General features: G+C 39.8%; 1 long non-coding RNA gene across 5 annotated transcripts in view; it reads right to left on the bottom strand.

Moving 5' to 3' along the window:
* Positions 1-466: 466 nt before the first annotated feature.
* The window catches only part of LOC141370238 (uncharacterized), a 95,777-nt gene continuing 71,978 nt past the window's right edge, over positions 467-24,265 (bottom strand). For 4 of the 5 annotated variants that reach the window (XR_012374127.1, XR_012374128.1, XR_012374129.1 and 1 more), the window contains 4 exons: positions 9,887-10,036; positions 5,426-5,570; positions 1,938-2,035; positions 467-1,854 (listed from right to left, as the gene is read on the bottom strand). This is a non-coding gene — a long non-coding RNA (uncharacterized lncRNA). The remainder of the gene's footprint in view (positions 1,855-1,937; positions 2,036-5,425; positions 5,571-9,886; positions 10,037-24,265) is intronic. The other variant, XR_012374130.1, reaches the window with a different exon arrangement.

Raw genomic sequence — 24,265 nt, 5'->3', positions numbered from 1 at the left:
TGCCCACGTCACTTTGTACACAATTCAAGCTTTTAATAAGCCTCAAAATATGTACCCTTTCTGCATAAATAATTTGGTTGCAGTGTGAATAGCCACTAGAACCAAAAATAGACATGATCATATGGTCACTCTGAGGCACAGGAGGAGTGTGTTTTAGGTTTTTATTGTGTACCTTCTATACTGCTTGAATGTGTATTTCTACATGCATACCAAAGCTTTCACAATAGTAACTCAACAAAGGTAGTGAAATGGCTGCCTTTTCAAATATACAGTTGAGCAGAAAAATAGAAAGCAACAGTTTGAGGCATAAAATTCCCCACTATTCCAAATGTTTTTTATGTGAATGAAAATTCCTCCCTTTTATATGGCTTCAGAAAATTAAGGATAATTCTAACTAAAACCTTTTTAAAAATTGGATTATCAGTTCTTTTTTAAAAATTTTTTAAAGGTTTTATTTATTTGACAGAGAGCGCACAAGCAGGGGGAGCAGCAGAGGGAGAGGGAGAAGCAGGAGCCCTGCTGAGCAGGGAGCCCGGTGTGGGACTCGATCCCAGGACCCTGGCATCATGACCTGAGTCGAAGGCAGATGCTTAACCAAGTGAGCCACCCAGGTGTCCCGGATTATTGGTTCTTAATGATTTCAAACTCACCATATAATTTAGTACACCCTCCAAACATAGCTAATGCTACTTAGATACAATTTAAGGAAAATCGCCCTTTTCTATTTTTTTCACCCTTTTCTTTTAATGGGTACCCTCTTCCCCCACAGCCCCTGCCCCCAAGACCAGGAAGTGGTCTCCAGCCTACTAAAAGTAAAGCAGTACCCCCTCCTCCCTCTCCACTGGCTGTCCCATGGCCTTCTCTGGATCCCTCAGCCACACAGGCCTGATGTCGTATGTCATATTTCACTTCTTTCTTCCCCACATTCACAGCACTGAACCCACTTTCTCAGCCCACTCCTGTCCCAAGTCCAAGCCTTTACCACCACAGATCACAATCTGCTTTCTTGAAGAAAAGAAGGGCTACCCATATTCCCAGAACTGAATATATGTGAAGCACCTAGAGCAGTGCCTATTTGCCATGGACATTTGATACATAGTTGTTTCCCTTGATATTAATTTTCTTTTTGCCATCAGTATTATTATCTGAATGCTGAGTACTGGCTTTGAAGTGCCCCCTCTGCGATCAGCTAATCTGAGTTTAGCCCAGACTTCCTTTTGCAATGATGGGAGTCATTACTCAGAATCTCTACCTCTGCCTTCCTTCATCTATAGAATAGGGATAGATCAAGGATGGGGATAGAGGTGACCTAGTCCCCAGGAGCCCTGGGTGCACTAAATGTGATTATGAATGTAGAACCTTTTGCGAGGCTCTGGTTAAGCAACTTCTCAATGAATGTCAGTCATATTACTTTATCAACTACCAGCTGGTCTTCTCACCTTCAGTTTTTTTCTCAGTCCTGGTTGGCTTTACAAATTGTTTCAAATAAATTTTCATAGATCCAAATTTATACATTCTGGCTTTAAACAGTTGAATGTCTCCTCACTATCCATACAATAAATATCCATACAATAAAATACAAGTTTTGTGTCTTGGCTGGGAGGCCTTCCCCACTTTTCAGCCATTCTGCTCACTGCTGGCCTCCACAGACTTCTGCCTTAGCCCAAAAAGTTTTCTCATCTACCCTAAAATTCAGCACCTCTTGCCTGCTCTGGTGCCCAATTTCTAAATTTTCTTTAGACTGATGGTGGCATTGGTCCTTTTTGTCCATTCCACTCTTCAGCCAGGCTGGCCATGACTCACTAGGATCTGGAGACCCCCTCATGGTAGGCCCTCAATCAGTGTTTGCTTGTGCTGTTGAAACAAGATGAGAGAATGCTGTAAAACCCACAAAGCATGGTGGAAGCTGAAGGTGTTAATTAAAATGTTGCTCTTACATAGGTTATTCAACATTGTCTTGATGAAAGAGCTCTGAAGTACAACAGTCGATCCCGGATCCTTGCAGGTGATCCACCTTTCTCCCTGGCTTTGGTCACTGAATGAAACTTTTTTTTTTTAATTTAAATTTTATTTAGTGAACATACAGTGCAATATTGGTTTCTGGAGTAGAATTCAGATTCTACTGGAGTAGAATTCAGATTCATCACTCACATACAACAGCCAATGCTCCTCACAACAAGTGCCCCCTTAGTACCCATTACCCATCTAGCCCCTCCCCCACTCCCTCCATCAACTCTGTTTGTTCTCTATCATTAAGAGTCTCTCATGGTTTGTTTCCTTCTCTCCCGTTTTTTTTTTCCCCTTCCCATATGTTCATCTGTTTTCTTTCTTAAATTCCACATATGATTGAGATCATATGGTATCTATCTTTCTCTGAGTTATTTCACTTAACATAATAAACTTTAGCTCCATCCACTTCATTGCAAATGGCAAGATTTCATTCTTTTTGATGGCTGAGTAATATTTCATTGTGTGTGTGTGTGTGTGTAGAGCATCTTTTTTTATTTAAATTCAATTAGCCAACATATGGTACATCATTAGTTTCAGACAGATGTAGAGTTCAGTGATTCATCAGTTACAATATAACACCCACTGCTCATTACATCATGTGCCCTCCTTAATGTCCATCACCCAGTTACCCCATCCGCCACCCACCTCCCCTCCAGCAACCCGGTTTCTTTCCCATAGTTAATAGTCTCTCATAGTTTGTCTCCCTCTCTGATTTCTTCCCATTCCATTTTTCCCTCCCTTACCCTATGATCCTCTGATTTGTTTCTTAATATTCCTCATATGAGCGAAAATATATAATTGTCTTTCTCTGATTGATTTATTGCATTCAGTATAATACCCTCCAGTTCCATTCACATCGATGTAAATAGTGAGATTGCATCTTTTCTGATGGATGAGTAATAATTCCATTGTGTGTGTGTGTGTGTATATATATATATATATATATATATATATATATATATACCACACCTTCTTTATCCATTCATCATTCAATGAGCATTTGGGCTCTCTCTATAGTTTGGTTATTGGTGATAATGCTGCTATAAACATCAGGACGCATGTACCCCTTCTGTATTTTGGTAAACTTTGGGTAAATACCTAGTAGTACAATTGTTGGATTATAGGGTAGTTGTATTTTTAACATTTTGAAGAACCTCCATACTGTTCTTCAGAGTGGCTGCACCAGTTTGCATTCCCACCAGTGTCACTGAATGAATCTTAAATGTTTAACCTGTGGGGGATCTAGTTTAATATGCTCAGCTCTCCTGGAGGAATTACTGTGGCTGGAGTGAGAAGCACTCTTTAACAAGCTCTGGACCAACTTTACAAACAGTAATCAGTTTCTGAAATTAAAATGCACACATTTTCCAAGCTCCTCCAATGTCAGGATCCAAGTGAATCTTAAAACCTCATAACCAGGTTGTATCAGCCATTGTGTATCTTGATTTCTGGAGTTAAGACAGTTTGAACCAAAGAAAACACCAGTAGGTTTCCTACTGTGCTTTCAGTCAGGATTGGGGATATTCCATGACAGAATGTCCATGAGATGAATATAAAGTTCTTTTGCACACATCTCTAACTGCATTTTGCAGTACACCAGTGTGTGCTTGCTTTTACCCAACCAAACAATGAGACATTTCATCATCAGGGAAAACTATTCAATTTTCAATTTGTATTTCAATTGGTAGAATCAATTAAGGTAGGAAGAATCCGTTTTGGATAGTTCTATATTATAATTTTTTGAAGCAATTTTATGGTTTTACATCTTGCCAGGCCAATGAAACCTGCCAAAACAACTGTATTTGGAAACTTTTTGTTGAAAAGGACACTTTTAAATTATTTTTTCTTTGACTTTGTGTTTTGAAATTATCTTAGACTTTCAACAAATTGCAAAAATAGCTCAGAGTTTCCATCTGCCCCTCCCCACCAAGGTTAACCTGTTACATAATGACAAGCAAAACCAAGAAATTAACATTGGAACAATAGTCCTAAGTTCAGATATCATTTGGATTTCTCTGGTTTTCCCTCTCATGTCTTTTTTGGGTCTAGGACCCACTCCAGGATCCCACTTTCCATTCAGTTGGGCTATTCTTCAATCTTCCCTTGTCTTTCATGACCTTCACATTTTTAAAGAGCACTGATCAGTTACCTTGTAAATGCCTCCATTTGGGTTTGTCTGATGTTTTCTCATGAGATGTAATTGTGCGTTTGGGGCAAGAATATTACAAAAGTAATGTTTGGCTCCTCTCAGCACATGATGCCAGGAGTACATAATGATGTGTCTTATCACCGATGACGTTAAACCTCATCATTTGGATAAGGTGATGTCCGCCTGGTTTCTCCACTGCAAGGTTACTATTTCCCCCTTCGTCATTAACAAGTATCTTAGAACATGCAGATATCCAATTTCTCTTTAAACTTTTGCCCTCTGATTTTGGCATCCAGTGAGGGACCTTACTTATTGTGATTATTACTGTGGGGTGGCTTCATGGTGATTTTGCACTTCCCTCTTTCACAGGGACACTTTTGAATAGATGTGTAGGCATTTCAAAACAAAGTTCATGTATTTGAGAATTTTTTCCCAATATTAACTTCCAAAGATATTAAAAGCTATCTTCAGGGTCTGCTCTGTGTATCTACTCCCCTCCTCTTACCCCAACTGTGATTTCTCCTAGTGGAAATTTGGTCTTACTGAATCAAACAAAAGTAACCTCAAAAATGAAATAAATAACTAATGATGTAATGTATGGTGATTAACATAATAAAATTATATTTAAAAAATGAAATGCTACAAAAGTGACATTGCGAATAGAGAGGGTGGTAGAAGGAAGTGGAAGTGTTGATGCTGAACAACCAATCCCAGGACTCACCTCTCCACTGCATTTTTATATCTTTTTGGGAAACGCGCAAATTTAAAATGTGCTGTTGGGTATTTATTTTAGTGTTATTAACACTATTAACTGAAAACTTCTTTCAAAGGATATAGCAGCTTGTCCTCAAAACAACTGAGAAGGCACGAAAGTGGTCCCAAACTTCTGCTTTGCCCTGTTTCCAGGATAGTTCTGAATATTAATGTTCAAGTAAAATATCTTATTCTTGATTGTTTTCAGAGAAGAAACATGGTCAAGAGGTGAGGGTTGTTTGCCCAGAGATGGGGGGACAGTAAAGCAATCTTCCACTCTAAAATATAAAATGCATTATGAGAAAGAGCTTGTTATAATGAGTCAAGGCTGCCCAAGACCTGAGTTACTCAAACCCCACAGGTAAAGTAAAGGTGGCTCTGACTACAGTGAGTAGACACTTGGAAAAAAAGGAGATTGAGAAAAGGGTTGTTCAAAACATGACCTGCCCAGCTCAGTTGGAATCCAAAGTCTTGATTCTGCAGTAATCCCTTCACTGTCAGAATGGTCCTTACCTGTCTGGGTAAGTTCTCATATACCAGGAGAGAAGTGATGAGGTGCCGATTTTACCTCCAGCCTCTTGAAGGGCTGTCTTTATCATCTTTGTCATGAGGGGTGGTGAGGTCACAATGAGTCAATTTAGGCGACAATTGCTCATCACTCTTTAAAAGAAAATAAATTTTAATAATCAAAGTTCCCATTTATTTAGAGTTTACTATATTCAGGCACTGTTTCAAGTGCTTTGTATGTATTAAGTCATTGAATCCTTACAACAACCCTAGGTAGTAGGTATTACTTAGTGCACCCATTTTACAGATGGGAAAACCACATCATGGTTTAAGGGAAGGTTTAAGTTGCTTGCCTGAAATTACACAGTAAGAGGCAGACCTGAGATTCAAGTCCATGATGCTACCTTAACCTTCCTGTTCTACTAGCCACAAAATAAGTGGCTCATCAGTTGGTATCACCTTAAAGGGAAATGTTATCTTTTGTATTGTGAAATATCAGTGGATGCTTGGAAGAAGCACCACTATCACCATCTATGACTCGAGTCCAGTGTTAGCTGTTAGAATTATATCTCATGGCCACCCTACATGCCTATCAGACAGCTCCTCTGGTCACACTGAAGGCATGAAGCAAAGGTGCATCTTCATACCTGAGTGCAGGCTTACCTGAAACACAACTACCTTCCCTACCCCCGGGCTTTCCATCAGGGAGGGGCCATGGGATCAGAAAAGATCCATTTGTCATCTGTACCCTGTGTTCTGGCCTGCACCAGACAAAGCCATTATCAGCTAACATGAGGGCTCTTTTAATGAAAGTACATCCCAAAGCAGACAAAGGGTCCTTTAATCTTACCTTGGTAATTATGGACAAGAGTAGGTCAAAGCAATGCTACTATATGAGACTGTAGTCTTTGGAAGAAAACCAATAGCCCCTGCTGTGACTAGGTGTGTTTTCTCATAGGTGAATTTGAGGGGAGAGCAGCTGCAGCACCACTATCAAGGAGTAGAAATGGAAGGGAAGAGCCCACTGTGTGTCCCCTAGCCCCATGGGACCACTACCTGGGGGGAACCACACTCTCAGAAGCAGCAGAGCCCCAGGCACGGAAGATCCCTCTAACACCCCACTGAAGGAGCCGCTAGAGTTTGAAAAAAAGAAGGAGGGATTGAAATCTAAGGAGGCAAGTGTCCTAAGGGAGGCAGGGGAGAAGGAGACTAAAGACAGCAATTAGAGGAGGAAAGGGAGATGGGGGAGAGGGTTGCCCTGTCCTACCCTTCAAAGAGTCGGTATAAATATCACCTAGATTTCTACTCATGTTTCTTTCTAAGTTTTCATTCCTCCCAGAGTAGTGGTTTTCTGAGTGTCAGGGGAAAGCAAGATCATTGAATTAATTCCATATTATATACAGAACATTCCACCACAGAGAGGTGCCAACTCTGTGCAAGAATCTACCCCCAGCCTGAGCACCACACCCCCAGCTCTTACTATTTTTCATGAGCTTCTTTTCATCATCAATATTAACTCAGATTTCTTTACACTGTCTCTCACGTGCACAGGGTCACCAGTAGCTTTGGGTTTGGGTTTGTTGGGGTGGAGTAGGGCAGCGCAGTGACATTCTTTGTATGTGTGACCAATTTCTAATCCAAGCGTTCTGGTCACATATTGCTGCATAACAAATCAGCCCAAAATGTAGTGGCATAAAACACCATTTGATTCTGCTCACAGAGTCTTCCGGTCAGGATTTCATCAGGGCTCAATAAGGACCACCCATCTTTGCTCCTCAATGTCTGGAGCCTCAGGTGGTCCAAACTGGGATTGGAGCCACTGATGCTGGAAGACCCCTTCAGAGAGGGCTTCCATTGTTGATGTGAAATCTGCTGTAACACTAACTACCAGTACTTTGTGGGTGGTCTCATTTTTCTCTCTGGCTGCTTCTAAGATCTCTTGGTTTTTGGGTTTTTGCAGGTGCACTACAATGTACTTAAGTGTGTTTTCTCTTTTATCTACCTCAGTAGACAAGGATTGCATTATCTGTACCTGTGGGTTAATATCTCTTGTCAGTTCTAGAAAGTTCTCAGCCACTATCTCTTCAAATATTACATCTAATTATCTCTTGTCTCTTCTGGAATTCTGATTGGATGTCTATTATATCCACCCATTTTATCCTTCATATAGTATCTCTTGTTCATATTTTCTGTTTGTTTCTCTGTGCTGCATTTTGGGAAATTTCTTCAGCTCTATCTTACACTTTACTAATTTTTAATTAAGTGTAAACTTCAGTTTTTAGCTCATCCAATAAGTCTGGGTTTTTTTCCGACTACATTTTATTTATTTATTTTTAAAGATTTTATTTATTTATTTGAGAGAGAGAGAATGAGAGATAGAAAGCACGAGAGGGAAGAGGGTCAGAGGGAGAAGCAGACTCCCCGCTGAGCAGGAAGCCCAACGTGGGACTCGATCCCGGGACTCCAGGATCATGACCTGAGCCGAAGGCAGTCGCTTAACCAACTGAGCCACCCAGGCGCCCCCCGACTACATTTTAATTTCTAAAATTTCTAATTGGTTCTTTTTCAAATCCATCCTGTAATTTTTTTCTCTTATTATTTCTTCATTTTTGTGATTCTTTTTACATAGTCTTTCTATATTCTGCATGTGAAATTTCAGTATCTGACATTCTCAGGTTTAAGTCTGCTATTGTTTCTGCTAACTCACTCATGGAGAATTTTTTCTTTGTGTTTGGTAATCTTCAATTTTAAGCTTGATTTTAAGCTATTTGATCCTTTAATGTGTAAAAGAACTAAGAGTCTAAATTGAATCTTCTTTTCTCTAGTTCATACTAGAGAACTGACACTGGAGTAATTGATCCTGCAGAGATTCAGGGGTACTAAAGACCTGGGATCACTTCCCCCACCTTCAAAGGTCCCCAGCTTAATCCTGGATCTCAAGGTTTCTTCCCATATCCTGTCAACATACACGTACATACCCCTTAACCTTGGAAATGCTGATAATACCTTCTGTGTATATGTGTATATGTAGATGGCTTATTCTCCACTCTGGTTTCAGCTCGCTGTTGTTTTGCTTCCTACCTCCATCAGAAGTTTCCCTTGCATGTTACAAGCCCAGCAAAGATCTCATTGTTCACAGGAGAAGGGCCCTTCAGGAACCTTGGTCCACCATATTGCCCAGAGTGGAGATCATTTATATGTTTCTGTATCTCTGGTTCACACATTGGATAACACTGTACAATACCATATAGGGAGTGTGTGTGTTCACATACACCATTGTTGAGCAAATATTCACTCTCTCCTTCCCAACAGAAGTTTCTTCCCCTTTCTGATGTTAGACTTGGCTATATGACTTTTATATTGGCTTTGGCCAATGGGACATAGGCAGAAATGACAGTGTCCCAGTTCCAAGCAGATGTTTTAAAAGATATTTCAGTTTTCTGCCACTACTTTTGAACTCCTGCCTGTTGCCATAAGAGGTGTCCAAGGTGGCCATTGCTCTTCATTCTGAGTCCTAGAATGAGAGCTACACAAAGTAGTGTTAAACCCCATAACCTGGGTAAGAGCCACTGCAGCTGAACCATAGATCTAGAGCAAGGAAAATATGTATTTGTTGTTGTGAACCTCTGAAATCTGGGAATAATTTGTTAAGTTACATTATCACAGAGAAGATGAATAATACAACATGTATGTGTGTTTGAAATAGCATTGTCCTTTGTATGTATGTAGAGTGAGGTGGGGTGGGGTCATAAACAACTATTTTTTATACATATATATATATATACATATATATATATATATATATGTATAAAAACAACTTTTAGAATCCAGAGTGGAAGGTGGTATTTGTTCATGGTGAGACCCCTTCCTTTGTTCTAGGTGGGCCCATTTCGGTAATGCCCTTCTAATCAAACTGATATGAGGCAGGAAAATACTTTTTTCACTGTTACTAAGTGAAGCCTCTCAGAGTGAGATATGAAATATCATGTTTAATGCTGAAAAGTTTGTCTTTATTAGAACACACACCATTTCCACTAATGCCATCAAGACTGACACTGGATCTTTTGTTTCCTGGGACTTGAGAACATGGACACAGAGAAGGAAGACAAAGTGGAGGAGATTCCAGTTTTGCTAGACTCAGAGGGAATCCAGGGTGAAGGATCATGGCCCAGTGGACCATAGGAATGGTAGCAGCTTATAGTCCTTTTCAAGCCTTCCTTTCCTGTATTATAGTTTCCTACATTTCCTTCACAAAAGTTTGCAAGCATTTTAAGTTAGTTGTGTCAGCCTTATTTTCTATGGCTTGGGCATTGCTTTCAGTCCACCCTTTAGGACAAAACATCCTTGGCGAGACTGTTACATGATGGAGAAACAACAATAAGATAGACGGAGGGGACAGATGTCGAAGCCCCATGTAGGCAGCACCAAGTGACCACCAAGCTGCATTTGTAGATTCTGACAACATACCTGGGAATTCTTAGGAATGCAAAGAAAAAGGAACCAGTGAAAGGCAAGGACACTTCAGCAGGTCCTGAAGATGGGATCTTGGACACTTCTAGTCAGTATTAAAGTTTCTTGCTTTATTTATCTTTTAATGTCTTTAAAGTTGAATATTCACTAAAAAAAAAGACACATATGATAAGTTAATGGCTTGATAAATTTCTGCAAAGTGAACACATGCATCAAACCAGCATCCAGATCAATAAAGACAACATTCCCAATACCCCTAAAACCCCAGCCCTTTTCCAGTTGCCACCTGCCCAAGGCTAACCACAATCCTGACCTGTAACAGCAGAGATTAGTCTTGCCTGTTTTTGTACTTTATATAAATAGAACTACACAGCATGTGTAGTTCTGGCTTCTTTCACTCAAGAGTATAATTGTGAATTTCACCTGTATAGCTGAATATAGTTGTGGTTCATGAATTCTTATTGTGCATTCATTGTGTGAATATAGCACAATTTACTTATCTATTGTATTATGGATGAGTATTTTGGTAGATTCCAGTTTGGGGCTATTATGAATATTGTTTTTATGGCCATTCTAGTCTATGTATTTTGTTGAACAGATGTATACATTTCAGTTGGGTATATACATAGGAGTGGAATTGCTAGATTTGCTTTTGGGGGGTTTTGGGGTTTTTTTCTTTTGGACAAACACTTTTATTTAAGAAATCAAATAAATAGAGGGGGTAAAAAAATATGTAGCAACTCACACAAGGGTATGAGACCAAACTTAGAACTACTTGCTCAAGTTATTCAGGATGGAACAAAATTAAGTGCTCACAATTAGCACAGAAAATATGTGGTTATAGTACTTGTTTTTAAATGGACAGTTACTAGTTTACAGTAAGATCCAACTTGTTACAGGAGACCACTCCCCACCCCTTTGGTGTACAGCCAAAAAAAGCTAAGAATGCAAATGTTAATGTAATATATAAACTTTTCTTTGTTTATAATTCTAGAATTACAACTTTTTACTAGTATAACTATCAACAGGTTCACTTAATCTTTAGTTTACTGTCAGAGGGAAAGGCAATATAAGAATGTAACCTGTCACTTTGGTCCCAGCCTCCCATTTTACAAACATGGATCCAGGATTCCTGATTTATAACAGAATCACTTTGACAGGACCAGGCCTGTGGCATTTGGCACTGCAAAAGCTCCCTCTGCCTGCCACTCCCCCTGCTTGTGCTCTCTCTCTCTTTCTTTTCTTTTTTTAATTTCTTATTTTATTTTATTTTAAGATTTTATTTATTTATTTGACAGAGAGATACACAGCAAGAGAGGGAACACAAGCAGGGGGAGTGGGAGAGGGAAAAGCTGGCTTCCCGCTGAGCAGGAAGCCCAATGTGGGGCTCCATCCCAGGACCTTGGGATCATGACCTAAGCCGAAGGCAGACGCTTAATGACTGAGCCACCCAGGCACCTCCCCCCTTTCTGACAAATAAATAAACTCTTTTTAAAAAGTAATAAAATTTTTTAATTACCCATAGTTCTCTACTTACTAGAATTATCTTAATATTGTGTATTTCCTTCAACTTTTGTCCCTATGAAATACATGCAATTTTATAGTCTACTCTTTTCAATCACCTAACATACTGAAAAGATTACCCAATTTTCACACCAATCTTTTCTAATAGCTGCACCAAGTTTAGTTCATTCTGGCCATTGAATGTTTAAGTTGCTTCCATTTTTAGGTCAAGGTAAACCAGAGCCATACTACTTAACACAAGGCTCACTGGGGAGAACAGGGCAGAATGAGTCTGAGGTCCCTGATGTGTCTCTGTGGGAACCACCTCCTCAGCTTTAGCTCCTCACAGAGGAGGTGCATTAGCTGAGCCACCTGTCCTACAAAACAGCTATCAGGTTCTTGCCAGGCAAGTCCATTGAAAATTTTAATGCAACAATTTTTAAAATTTGTATTCTGGGAACTATTTTGTGTATAATAAGCTCCCTAGTCCTAGAGTATAATAATGACTCCCTAGTCATAAAATTAACAACTCAGGAAACAACAGATATTGGTGAGGATGCAGAGCAAGGGGAACCCTCTTACACTGTTGGTGGGAATGCAAACTGGTGCAGCCACTCTGGAAAACAATATGGATATTCCTCAAAAAGCTAAAAATAGAGCTACCCTATGACCCAGCAATTGCACCACTAGGTATTCATCCAAAGGATACAAACAGGGATTCGTAGGGGCACATGCACCCCAATGTTTATAGCAGCAATGTCCACAATAGTCTAAATACTGGACTATCTGAAAGAGCCCAAATGTCCATTGACAGATGAATGGATAAAGAAGATGTGGGATATATATACAATGGAATATTACTCAGCCATCAAAAAGAATGAAATCTTGCCATTTGCAACGATGTGGACAGAACTAGAGGGTATTATGCTAAGCGAAATAAGTCAGAGAAAAACAAATATCATATGATTTCACTCATATGTGGAATTTAAGAAACCAAACAGGAACATAGGGGAAGGGGAAAAAATAAAATAATATTAAAACAGAGAGGGAGGCAAACCATAAGAGACTCTTAACTATTGAAAACAAACTGAGGGTTGCTGGAGGGGAAGTTGGTGAGGAGATGCGGTAACTGGGTGTTGGGCATTAAGGAGGCACTTGATGGAATGAGTGCTGGGTGTTATAGGCAACTGATAAATCACTAAATTCTACCTCTGAAACTAATAATACACTATATGTTAATTAAATTGAATTTAAATTCAAAAAAGAATTTAAAAATACTTATCAAATCATCAATGAACCATATCCTCAGCCCATCAGCTCCATTCAACTCTAGACATTATTCCCACAGACATCATCACCCCACTCCTCTCCTAAATGCACCACACGTGAGGTCTGCAGTGTTGTTCTCGGCAGCAGTGCTGGTAAGAACAAGCAGAGTGCCCATCAACAGGACACCAATCAGGTGAATGATGGCAGATCCTTAAAATGGAATATTATAACTTTTAAAAAAAAGGAATGAGGAGGATCCCTTTGAACTAATGCAGCAAAGTCTGTAAGATATATGATGAAGTGAAAAAATGCAAGTTGAAGTGCTCTAGTAGTATGCTACCATAATAAGGGATAAATAGTCATATTTGTGTAAAACATCCTAAAACATCCACATAAGACACTGGTAGTTATCACCTGTGGGAAGGAGAACATAAAGACTGGGGAAAAGAATAGGAGAGGAGAATGCTCACTGAATATCCTTTTTGATACATTATCCCTTTTGATTTATGAGGTAAGTGATATTTTCTATTAAGAAAACAAAGTCTCAAATTTTTCAAATAAGATTGCATTTCACACAAGTAATTACCTCTCCAGGCAGTTTGCTACTTGTGCTTCTGCCATATTTGAAACACAAAGTAATGAGAGACAAGAGGAACTACAAGTTGTACATCAGAAGAGAGTACATCAGAAGAGAGAGGTATACACATCTGCACACTCAAACATCTTTCTATCCCTTCCCACCTTGAGAAAGTTAAAGTGTTATTAGTCCACAGGACTCTTCATCATGGATTTACAGATACAGTGGCATCCTGGTTAGAAATATTCTCCCAACATTTTCATAAAATCATAGGTAAACCAAAAAGAATTCTAGGATCAAATGTGGTAAATTTCATAAAACATTTTTAAAATATTGGGGGGAATTGAACTATGAAAACATCTAGAGTGAAAGTTTTAATCCACAGAATGGATCTGAAGTGATGATTAGTTGGGTGGACATGATGGAGGGATGAATGGTGTGACTCCTTGGAGGGTGTTCTGATAGGAAGTGAGGAAAAGGAAGCTGGTGGGAAAGACCATTCCAAAGTGACACAAGGGACAGGTGACCCATCCACACTGCTCAACCTCATGCAGATACAAGCTGGAGACCCCATGATAGAGAGCCAACACCAATAACCAAGAACAGCCACAGCACAACTGCAGATGCAGGGTGAGAATTAAACACTTTCTTTCCTCTCAAGGATCTGAGCAATCGATGGTGAGGTTGACATTGGCAAGGCTTCAGCCCAGTGCACTTAGATAAAGTCAGGGTGTTCAGAGAAAGCATGGACTTTTTATTTTTTTTAAAAGATTGTATTTATTTATTTGACAGAGAGAGTGAGCACAAGCAGGGGAAGCAGCAGGCAGAGGGAGAGGGAGAGACAGGCTCCCTGCTCAGCAGGGAGCCCAATGTGGGGCTCAATCCCAGGACCCTGGGACCATGACCTGAGCCGAAGGCAGCTGCTTAACCAACTGAACCACCCAGGCACCCTGAAAGCATGGACTTTTTATAACTGTGCAGATGGGATGGTCTTTCCAGGCATGACATAAAAACCAGAGATCCCTACTAAAATGTCTGGTTGTCAATTTCTCTGTAATTTCACTAGTTTTTGCTTTATCTATTTCAAGGCCATGTTGTTAGGAACATACAGTTCCTGATTTTCACATCTGTATTGTAGATTGTTACTTTTATCATCATCCCTATTTATGTTTCTCACTTTAAATTTTATTGCTGCACCAGCTTTTTTGGTCAATTTTTATGTGGTAAGTCTTTTTCCTCCTTCATCTCTATTTACATATTGTGATTACTAAAATATTTGGACTGATATCAATCACCTTATATTTTATGATCACCATCCTTTTCCTTCACTTCTTTCACTCTTTGTTTCTGTCTTATGTTGCATTGATAAAATTTTACATATAACTGCTTTTGATCTTCTGCTCATCAGGAAGCGTTATTCTTTTAATAGTTGCCCTTCAGATATTACCATGCACAAGTAACTATACATTTTTTCTAACAATTATTCAATCTTTTTCACTTTCTGTAGACCACAAAAATAACCTAGGCATACTTTACCCATTGAATATTACTCAATACTCCCTTCCTCATATTGTTATTTTTATATAAAATTTGAGTTTTGTTTCTTACACCTCAAAAGAGTTGTTTTCCTTTTTTTTAGCTTTATAGTCAATAATTAATTTACCAACATGTTTTACCAATGAACAGTAAATACTCATTTTTATTTCTCTTTTTTTAAAGTAAACTTGACAACCAACAGTTGACAACCCCAAGATCAAGAGTTACATGCTCTACCACTGAGCCGGCCACGCACCCCATCACTTTCATTTCTTATAGCCCATGGTCTCCTGTGGTTTCAATTTTATTTTTTCCTTAAGGATACCTTTTAAAAAGTTAGAGTCTTAAAATAATATTTCTACAATTAAAAATATTTTTATGTTGTCTTCACTCTTGGAAAAGAGGTAGTTGTTTTCCCCTCAGTACCTTGAAGAAGATATTGCTTTTGTCTTTGACATTTGTGTAGCTATGAGAATTCTGCTGTCAGTCTAGCCATAATTCTGAGTGGGGGCTCCTCTTCAACCGGCCCTAGGCACCGTTTTTAAAGCAAAGTTAAAGTATATAAGGTGAAATGTGTAGGTATAGAATTGAATAAGTTTTGAGAAATGTCTACATTATGTAACCATCTTGCAAATGATCTAGGACAACTCTATCACCCTGGATACAGAACCTCAGTGCATTTTTGGGATTGTTGGTTCATCCTTGCTTTTCTGCAGCCTCACTATAATGGGTCAAAACATGGATTTATTTTTATTTATCATCTTTGGTACTAGAAAGCAATCTTTTGACTTGAGGGCATACAATTTTTCTTTATAATGGAAAATGTTAAGTTCTGATCCCTCCAAATACAGTTTCTCTGCCATGACCACCATTCTTTTCTTCTATATTTCCTATTAGATGACTGTTGGAGTCATTCAGTCTGTCACTTATATCTCCACTGATTTTTCATTTAAGTGCAGGTTTCATATATATACAATTATTTTCAAGTCTCTATCACTGTTCTACATCTAGGTATGAATTCCTTACTTTTAGCTTCCAATTTACTGATTTTTCTTCCCTTTCCTTCCCTGAATTTTTTTTACTCTATGACTATATTTCTATTTTATTTTCAAGATTTCCAATTAATTCTTTATAATATTTGCCAACTCTTGTTTTATTTGTGCTCATTTCATTATTATTTATTTTTAAGGACTTGACTCAAATTTTTTCACATCTTTTATAAATGAGTGCTTAAATTCACTGAGATACACATGCTATATGTTCATAGCAACTTTCATAATCACCAAATAGTAGGAAAAAACTCAAATGTTCCTCAAGATAATGGCTAAACAAAGTTTGGTATATTCATACTGTAGAAGAGTACACAGTAATAAAAAAGATCAAACTACTGATATAAACAACAACATGGACGAATCTCAGAATCATGTTCAATGAAAGAAGGCAGATACAAAAGAACATATAGTGTATGTTTTCATTTATATGAAGTTTGGAAATAGGCAAAAGTAATCTATGATGATAGAAGTCATAGTAGTGGCTACCTCTGGTGAGGGTCTAATATGACTGGAAAGGGACTTTGGAGAATCTTCTGGGCTAATGGAAAGATTTCCTATCTGGAACTGAGGAGTGGTTATATATAGGTGCTTACATTATGTAAAAATTCATGGAGCTGTACACTTAAGATGATGCACTATATGTTAGTAATAGTTCAATAGGAAGGAAGGAAGGAAGGAAGGAAGGAAGGAAGGAAGGAAGGAAAGAAGGAAGAAAGGAAGGAAGGAAGGAAGGAAAGAATGGAAGGAAAGGAGGGAAGGAACCAAGGAAAGAAGGAAGGAAGGGAGGAAGGAGGGAAGGAGGGAGGGAAAGAGAGGGAGACAGGGCAGGGGATAGAGGGAAGAACAAAGGGAGGAAAAAAGGATGAGAGAGAAAGAAAAAGAGCCAACCCCAGGAATGTGTCCTCACTCAGCCCCTGGAGCTGCTAGAAGTGGCAGATCCAAGAGTCCACATCCTAAATAAGAAGTGAGGTGTTGAAAGGACTAATTTGAAAACAGAAGACTGGTAAAGCTATTATAAAAGCACTGGGCCTCATAAGTACCTCCAGTGATAACGACAAGGCTAAAACAGGGACATCATTTACAAAGTGGCCAGAAAAAAAAAGGAATTTTCATTCATTTTCCCTATACCACCACCTGAAAGTCATACTCAGTGCTACTGTGTGTTAAGAGGTGTTGGCTCTGTGGTAGTAGTGCTTTCTAATGCTGTGCCCAATCTGCCAGGGGCCGAAAGAGGATCCATGAGGTTATTTGCTGCTGCTTCAGAGGCTCAGAAGCAATAAGGATTAGGTTCATCTGAGAATGACAGAAAATTCCAAAGGACAGTAGCTTGTCTCAGATAGAAATTTATTCTTCTCTGTCACAAAATAAATCTGGAGGCAGATCCAGGAATGGTAGGGCAGCTGCACAAATTCTGAAGTGGAACAGTTCCACCGTCCCCATAATGACCCTTGTCCTTGTGACCCAAGACTGTGGTTGGAGGCCTAGGGATCACATTCATGTTCCAGGTTAGCTGACAAAGTAAGAAACAAAGGATGGCGCTCTGCTCTTGAAGGAATATCACACAACACTTCTACTCTGAACTCATTGGCCAAGACCTAGTCAATGTCTACATCCAGCTGGAAAGTTGGGAAATGTCTTTTAGTGGATCACATGCTTGCTCTAAATAATATCAAGCTTCAGTTATAAAGGAAGATGGGAAGAAGAGGTTTGTGGTACACAAACAGCAATCTTCTGCAGAAGTAGATATGTATAGTTTATAGTAATTTTCTTCACAATACATATTTTATCTATTAATAGGGTTAGCTATATTATAAGAAACTCTTTGTGGCCATCCATATTTGGGAAAGATGTTCATAGCTGTTTTGCACTTATATTGAGTCTGTAAAGTTAAGCTAGGCAATTAGGTTGATAACAGTATTGAGAAAATAATCTCTAAGTCTTTGTGTTAGCTCTCAAAATCTTGAAGATCAAATGATGCAGAGAAATATCTCATTTTTCAATAAATCTTGGATCATTCTATCTGTACCACAAAGAGCAAGACACCCCACTCACCTCCACTGAACTCCAATGAGGAAGGCTTAAGGTTCATTATTTTCCTGCCATTTGAAAGAAATTTTACCATCTACCTGTATCACCTTTCCAAAAAAATTTGTTTAGAGAAAAATGTATATGAGCTGATTAAGAACCAAGGCTACCTCACTTCCATTTACTGGGGGAAGAAGTGGGATTTGAGGGATTTGGGGTCAGTGAAGGTCAAGATGAGCAAAACCCTTACATCCCTGCACTACTGAAGGCTGGCAAGGAAATGTAGCTTTGAGATGGTGGTAATGGCACTGTGGTCATGCCTATTACTCTAATAGAACCTGCTGTTGTTCTCCTCATGATTTAGGTTTTAATAAAAGCCTACTCAAGAGATTCTGGCGCTCCCCCTTCCTTCGATGACTGTCCTGTGAGACAAACACCAGGCTGAGGCTTGGTTGTCATTTACCTTTCCGTAGTGGTTATTTATGATTCTTCTGTCATGCCTGTTCTAAACTCTACTCTTGTTTAAGCAAATTTACTTTCAACTCTCCACTGAGTTCACCAAAGACGAGTAATCCTTGTGCAACTGGCAGGGCTGAAGATTAAGCCACCCTGGGCAATTAAGCAGATCCCAAGGTTCAGCTGGTATGCTGCAGTTTACATTCATTACAGCCGTTTAGCAAGGTTCGACAGCTTACACCCCTGCTTCGAGGGAGGATTTGTATCCCTCATTAGCATTCCCATATCAGGCTAGGATGCTGTGGCATATGCCACTATCAGGCTGTGTCACAGTATTATGAGATTAGGACTGCAAACTTCACCCTTCTGCCACTATCTGAACCCATGAGCACTTGGTCTCTATGAGCAGCCATGCCAGATTTTGAAAGGAAAGCTGGAGGGGGTGCCAGTAAGGAAGTGTAAACAACCAGGGTTGATTCATATGGTTATGGAATTTGAAATTGGGGATTCCATTTTGTACCCACATTTGTACCCACAATGGGGACAAGTGAACCTAACTTTCAGGATCTCTAATTTGGTGAGGTTTTTTTAAAATATTTTATTTATTTGACAGAGAGAGAGAGAGTGAGAGAGAGAGAGCACAAGCAGGGGGAGGGGCAGATGGAGAAGCAGACTCCCTGCTGAACAGGGAGCCTGATGCGGGGCTCAATCCCAGAACCGTGAGATCATGACCTGAGCCAAAGGCAGACGCTTAACCGATTGAGCCACCCAGGTGCACCAATGCACCAACTAATTTGGTGCTTTTTAAAAGGGTCCTACAAGTATGGTAGCAACATGGCATACCAGTTAACTGTTGCTGCATGATGAACATTCTCAAAGTGCCCACAGCACTTATTTAGCGCACAAATCTGCATGTCTGGCCATGGCCAGGGTGACTCATCTCTGCTCCCCGTGACTCTGGCCCTCCTCATGGGACAAGGTTAGCCCAGGCATGTCCTTCTCATGAGGGCAGCGGGGGCAAAAGAGCAAGAATTCACAGGTGCTGTCCAGGCTTGTGGTTGAGTCTCATCTGTTAACACCCCCTGGCCACACCCAAGTCAGTTGGCCAGAGTCAGAGTGTGCGGAAGTACACCCTGCACTGCAATGGTACCCGGCAAAGGATGGGACAAAGAGACTTGAAAATATGCCCCCAATTAATGATAAAGAAAGGAAATGAGTCAATGAACAATTAGGTCCCACATTTTAAAAAATTACTAGAAGACTGCCAGCTATATTAAGGCCCTAGAGCATCATGAAATCAGCTAGGACTGAATTTTGGGTCATCTAGATCAGTGGCCCTTAGCTTTCCTGAGGTGTGGATTCTTCTTACACAGGTGCATCAATATACAACGTTTTAGAAGCATTCTGTGGACTCTCTGGAAGCCATCTGTGAGCCCCTGGAAATCTTATAAGCCCCATGACAAGTGGGGAAACCAAATTACATTATGATTGCTTTATGCTTCATAGAGCTCTTTCAGCTGGTGTAAGATTTATGCATTTGGTTGAATTTGGTATTGGACTGAAGTGAATACAAACCAGAGTACACAGTCCACTGCTTTAAAACCTCCTGAGGTACTCCTCACACAGTATAAATCCCTACTCCTTCCAAGAACTGATCCCTGCCCACCATCACAACCTTGTTTCCTCCTACCTTCCCTCTTGCATCCAGACACACAGGCTTTCCTACTTTCTCTTGCACTTGCCAAGTTTGGGGCCTTGCAGTTGCTGTTCCCATTGCCTGCAATGTTCTTTCCCTGCACATTCACACTATTCTCTCTCTTGCTTCATTTCAAATTCTGTACCAATAGAGGTCTTCTCTGAACACCCCATTTGAAGTGCCACCTTTTAATCACTTTTGCTTTACTTATCATTTTGCTCACTTGTGGTTTCTCCCTCCCTTTGGTGGGGTAAAACTACCTGAGAGCAGGGACTTCTTCTTCCCAGCCTCTAGCACCATGTCTGAAATAGCAGCACTCGAGTAGTTATTAAATGAGTAAACTGACATGTTTACTCTATAAGTCATACATCCACAGAGAAACCCAAAAAGGAAAATATATCTGAGTACATTCCACAAGCAAATTATAAGACTGCTATTTTATACAGCTCAGTTTTGTAAAGAAAGTGGATCCCTTCTACTAGTCCTCTGGATGAGCTTCATTAAGTTAAAAATCTTAATATTTAATACCAAAGTAGATAATGACAACTCAACAAATCATACTATTGACCATAGGTAACTAGCCCTATAGGGATTTTGTAGGATTATTATTTAGTAATAGATTCATTGGTACAAATGGGAATGTTGTCTGAATAAAGCTTCAGAGTGAGGACTTACCTGTAACTGCAGATCAGCCAGCACGTTGGCCCCTTTACAGGTGGGTGCCATAAGGCTCAGTTTCTTGGTATGTGGCTTTCTTCTGTATTATCAGTCTGAATTTGGAGCATCTTATAAAACACCAAATAGAGACGGTGAGTTGGCTGTGAGGAGGTTATAAGCTGTCCTTAGCAGTGATTTATGGAGGCTCTGATTTCAGAGGTTAACAAAGATTTGCTTGGGGTTTATGTGCCATTTTCCAGAGTCATTCTGAACTAACAGATAAATGTGGAACCCTCTTTGCTGGCAGGCCTTTTATGGGTAGGTGCAGCTGGATGAAAATCAACCACAAAGGAGATCCCGGTATTATCGTTAATGGTGACTTTGTGTAACAGATGTTGTCTACGTATTAAAGGAGGCTTCTTAATTTGTCTCTTGCAAACATGAAGCCTCTTAAAACTATTATGCCCTAAACATTGTCTGGAAAATTCCATTCTATTGTAACACAGTCCTCCTTCAGGAAGAGGAGCAGTTTAGAATTATGAGAATAAAAGAGAGACTCAAATGAAGGAATACTACGTCCATTACATTTGTGTTCTTCATGATTATGGTGAAGAGAGAGGCCAAAAAATAATAATAATAAAATAAAAGGACATTACGGCATTGCCAAGGGAAAATACACATATTAAAAAACAAAAGTCTAAATGAATAGGTACGGAACAAGCGATGAGAAATTCGGGCGGAAATAGGGTTTTGCCTCCTGTCATTTGCAAGCAAAAATCCCATTGACTTTATTGCCCAAGAACAGAGTGGGTGACAGAGTTAGAAATTTTGCACACAATGGTAGGAAAGTGATTTCATCTCACCATCTGGTCATCTCAGAATATTTTTTAGGCAAAAGATGAATTATTTGTTAGGTACGTTAGGCCCTGATTCTCCGCACTGCCCATCACACACATGCACACACACTAGTAATAGTCTGATACCATATTTCTCTACCTTTTCTCCTCTTTATAAATATGTATGAATTCCATGTTTATTTGCGGGCATCTTTAGGGATGGCATCCTGCATATCATCGAACAAGTGGCTTCTACCCTCTTCTCACTAAATAAAAAACTTTCACAGGACCATAAGAAGAAGGTTGGAGAAGGTGGAATTGTGTATTGATATAATCATTTTGGGAAGAAATTTGGCAGTTTTATAAAAAACTAGAAAGACTTCAAACATTGTGCCCCAAAACTCCACTTCTTGGAACCTATTTTAAATAATTCAAAATACTAAATGGCACATCACAAAAATACATTTTTATAATAGCAAAATGTCATTAATAATAAAATTGGAAGGCACCCCAAACTCTTACACTAGGTTATATTTACATTACTATAAATTACCTAATGAAATTATTTTTCAGCCATTAGAATTATGGGTAATCAAGACCAAGAATGTGAAAACATCTACAATACCCATTAAATGAAGAAAGAAGTGCAAAATTGTATATATATGATGATTTATATCCTTGTAAAATATGAATATGAAAAAAGACACGGAGATATAGATACTTTCGTTAAAAAAAAAAAGGCAGCACGGTGCAATCTTAAGAGTAATTATTTTCCTCAGTGAGCTAGTTAGAAGCAGTTAACTGCTTCTAACTTCTAAGCAACTTAGAAGCGGTCATTGACATATTAAACTACTTTATGATATGTTTGTCATTACTGGCAACCATTCCCCCTCTGGCCATATTTTCAGACTGCTCATCAGATCATCAATGTGAATAAAAGGGTAAGTGTTTGTATCAGCACTCACTTCAATACTAAAAACAGCATACTTGTTTCTCCTCTTAACTCAGAGGGGACCAAAGTGTAGAGGTGCCTTCATCCTATTCCAAGATTCATGGAGGCAATCAACTGTCCTGTGACATTTTATCTCATTCACCTGTCAGCATGTTTTCAGGGTGTGTCATTACAATCTATACTAAATATCAAGGTCTTTCCATCTTGGATCCCTTTCAGCATTTAAGTGGAGAAAGTTTGGTTGACTTAAGAGATTAATAAAGACCTCCAGGACTGTTCATACATCGAAGGTCAATATAAAAACACCTGTGGTCCACAGGTCCTAAGCATTATCACCATCTGCCAAGGAGCCCCAAAGGCTGGAGACAGGAAGTATCTGTGGACTAAGAGAGGTCTAGCCTCAAAGTCAAACATAACATCCTAAAAGAGAGGTGTGGGAGATGTGGGTCAAAGGGTACATAATTTCCAATTATGAATAAGTTCTAGAGATCTAATGAATAAGTTCAGGAGATCTAATGTACAGCATTGTGATTACAGTAAAGAATATTACATTCTTCAAAGTTGCTAAGAAACTAGATTTATTTAAATGTTCTCACTAAAAAAGAAATAATTATGTGATGTAATAGAAGTGTTAGCTAATGCCATGGTGGTAATCATGTTGCAATATATAAATGTATCAAATTAACATGTTGTACACCTTAAATTTACACAATGTTATGTCAATTCTATCTCAATTAAAAAAAAAAAAACTTCCCCAGTGGCTTTTGGTTATTAAATTCAGTCCATGGAATTCTCTTGAAATCTCATTTCTCCCATCCCCAGAGTAGGCTTTAGCAGGGACCTTGACTACATTAAGCGTGGGGATACAGGACAGGGTAGGGAAAGGATGAAGAGAGAAGGGAGGACTATATCTCTTCCTTAGATGGCAGCAGCTGGCATTCTCTCTCCTCTGTCATTGCTCCCCTGCTGGGAGGCCCTTGTCTTTGAAGCCCTTGATGAGGCAGGCTCCTTGTATTAGCTCTCACAGCACACTTTCTTGGGTAGATTTGGAGGGACATCCAGCAGCAGCACCTCCTCCCAAAGCTACCTGCTAGGAACTGCCTGTCACTCTCCCTTCTTGCCAGCCCCCATCTCAAACTGATTTGTGTGGAAGCCTCCCTCCTTACTTGGCCTGAGGGCAGGGAGAGCTCCCACTCCACCATAAGGAGAAACTAGATGACCTGACCCTGCTAACATTTCCCTCCCACAAAGCCCACTCTGGCCTCCCATAGTACTCCTGAGGCAGATGAGGAGAGGCCTGGGCTGCCTGTAGGAGGGCTTGTTGGGCAGGTTGTTGGGGGACGGGTTCTGGCCTTAGTTGTTAGCTGCTCTCTTCAAAATCAGAACAGTGGTTCCCAACCTTGGTTGCTCATCAGGATCACTTTGGAGAGCTTTTGAAAGCTCCCAATGTCTGGTCTGGCCCACCCCACACCAGTGACATTGAAACCCCTGGGCAGGGGCCTACAAGGTTGGGTCATCTTTCAAAGTTGGTTTGAATATGATGCCAGAGTCTGGGAGGACTACACTGCAAATACTTGTAGCAAAAATTCTCACCCTGGACTGCACACTGCATGAACTAGTGAGCTTTAAAAAAATACAGATGCCTGCATTCTGCCTCACAGATTCTGATGTCCTTGGCTGGGCATTGGGGTTCATTTTTGAAAGTATCTCTACTGTTGCAAAGCTTCTGCTGCCTGTGGCTGCATCACAGGATGCCCAGGAGAAGGCTCAGGGGAGTAGGAGGTGCTTCCAGCCACAGTGGGCACCCAGGCCAGTAG

This window comes from Callorhinus ursinus, unplaced genomic scaffold (genome assembly GCF_003265705.2).
Source record: "Callorhinus ursinus isolate GAN/ISIS: 27379988/994484 unplaced genomic scaffold, GSC_fseal_2.0 scaffold29, whole genome shotgun sequence".
NCBI lineage: Eukaryota > Metazoa > Chordata > Mammalia > Carnivora > Otariidae > Callorhinus > Callorhinus ursinus.
This window is presented reverse-complemented; position numbering and strand designations above follow the sequence as displayed.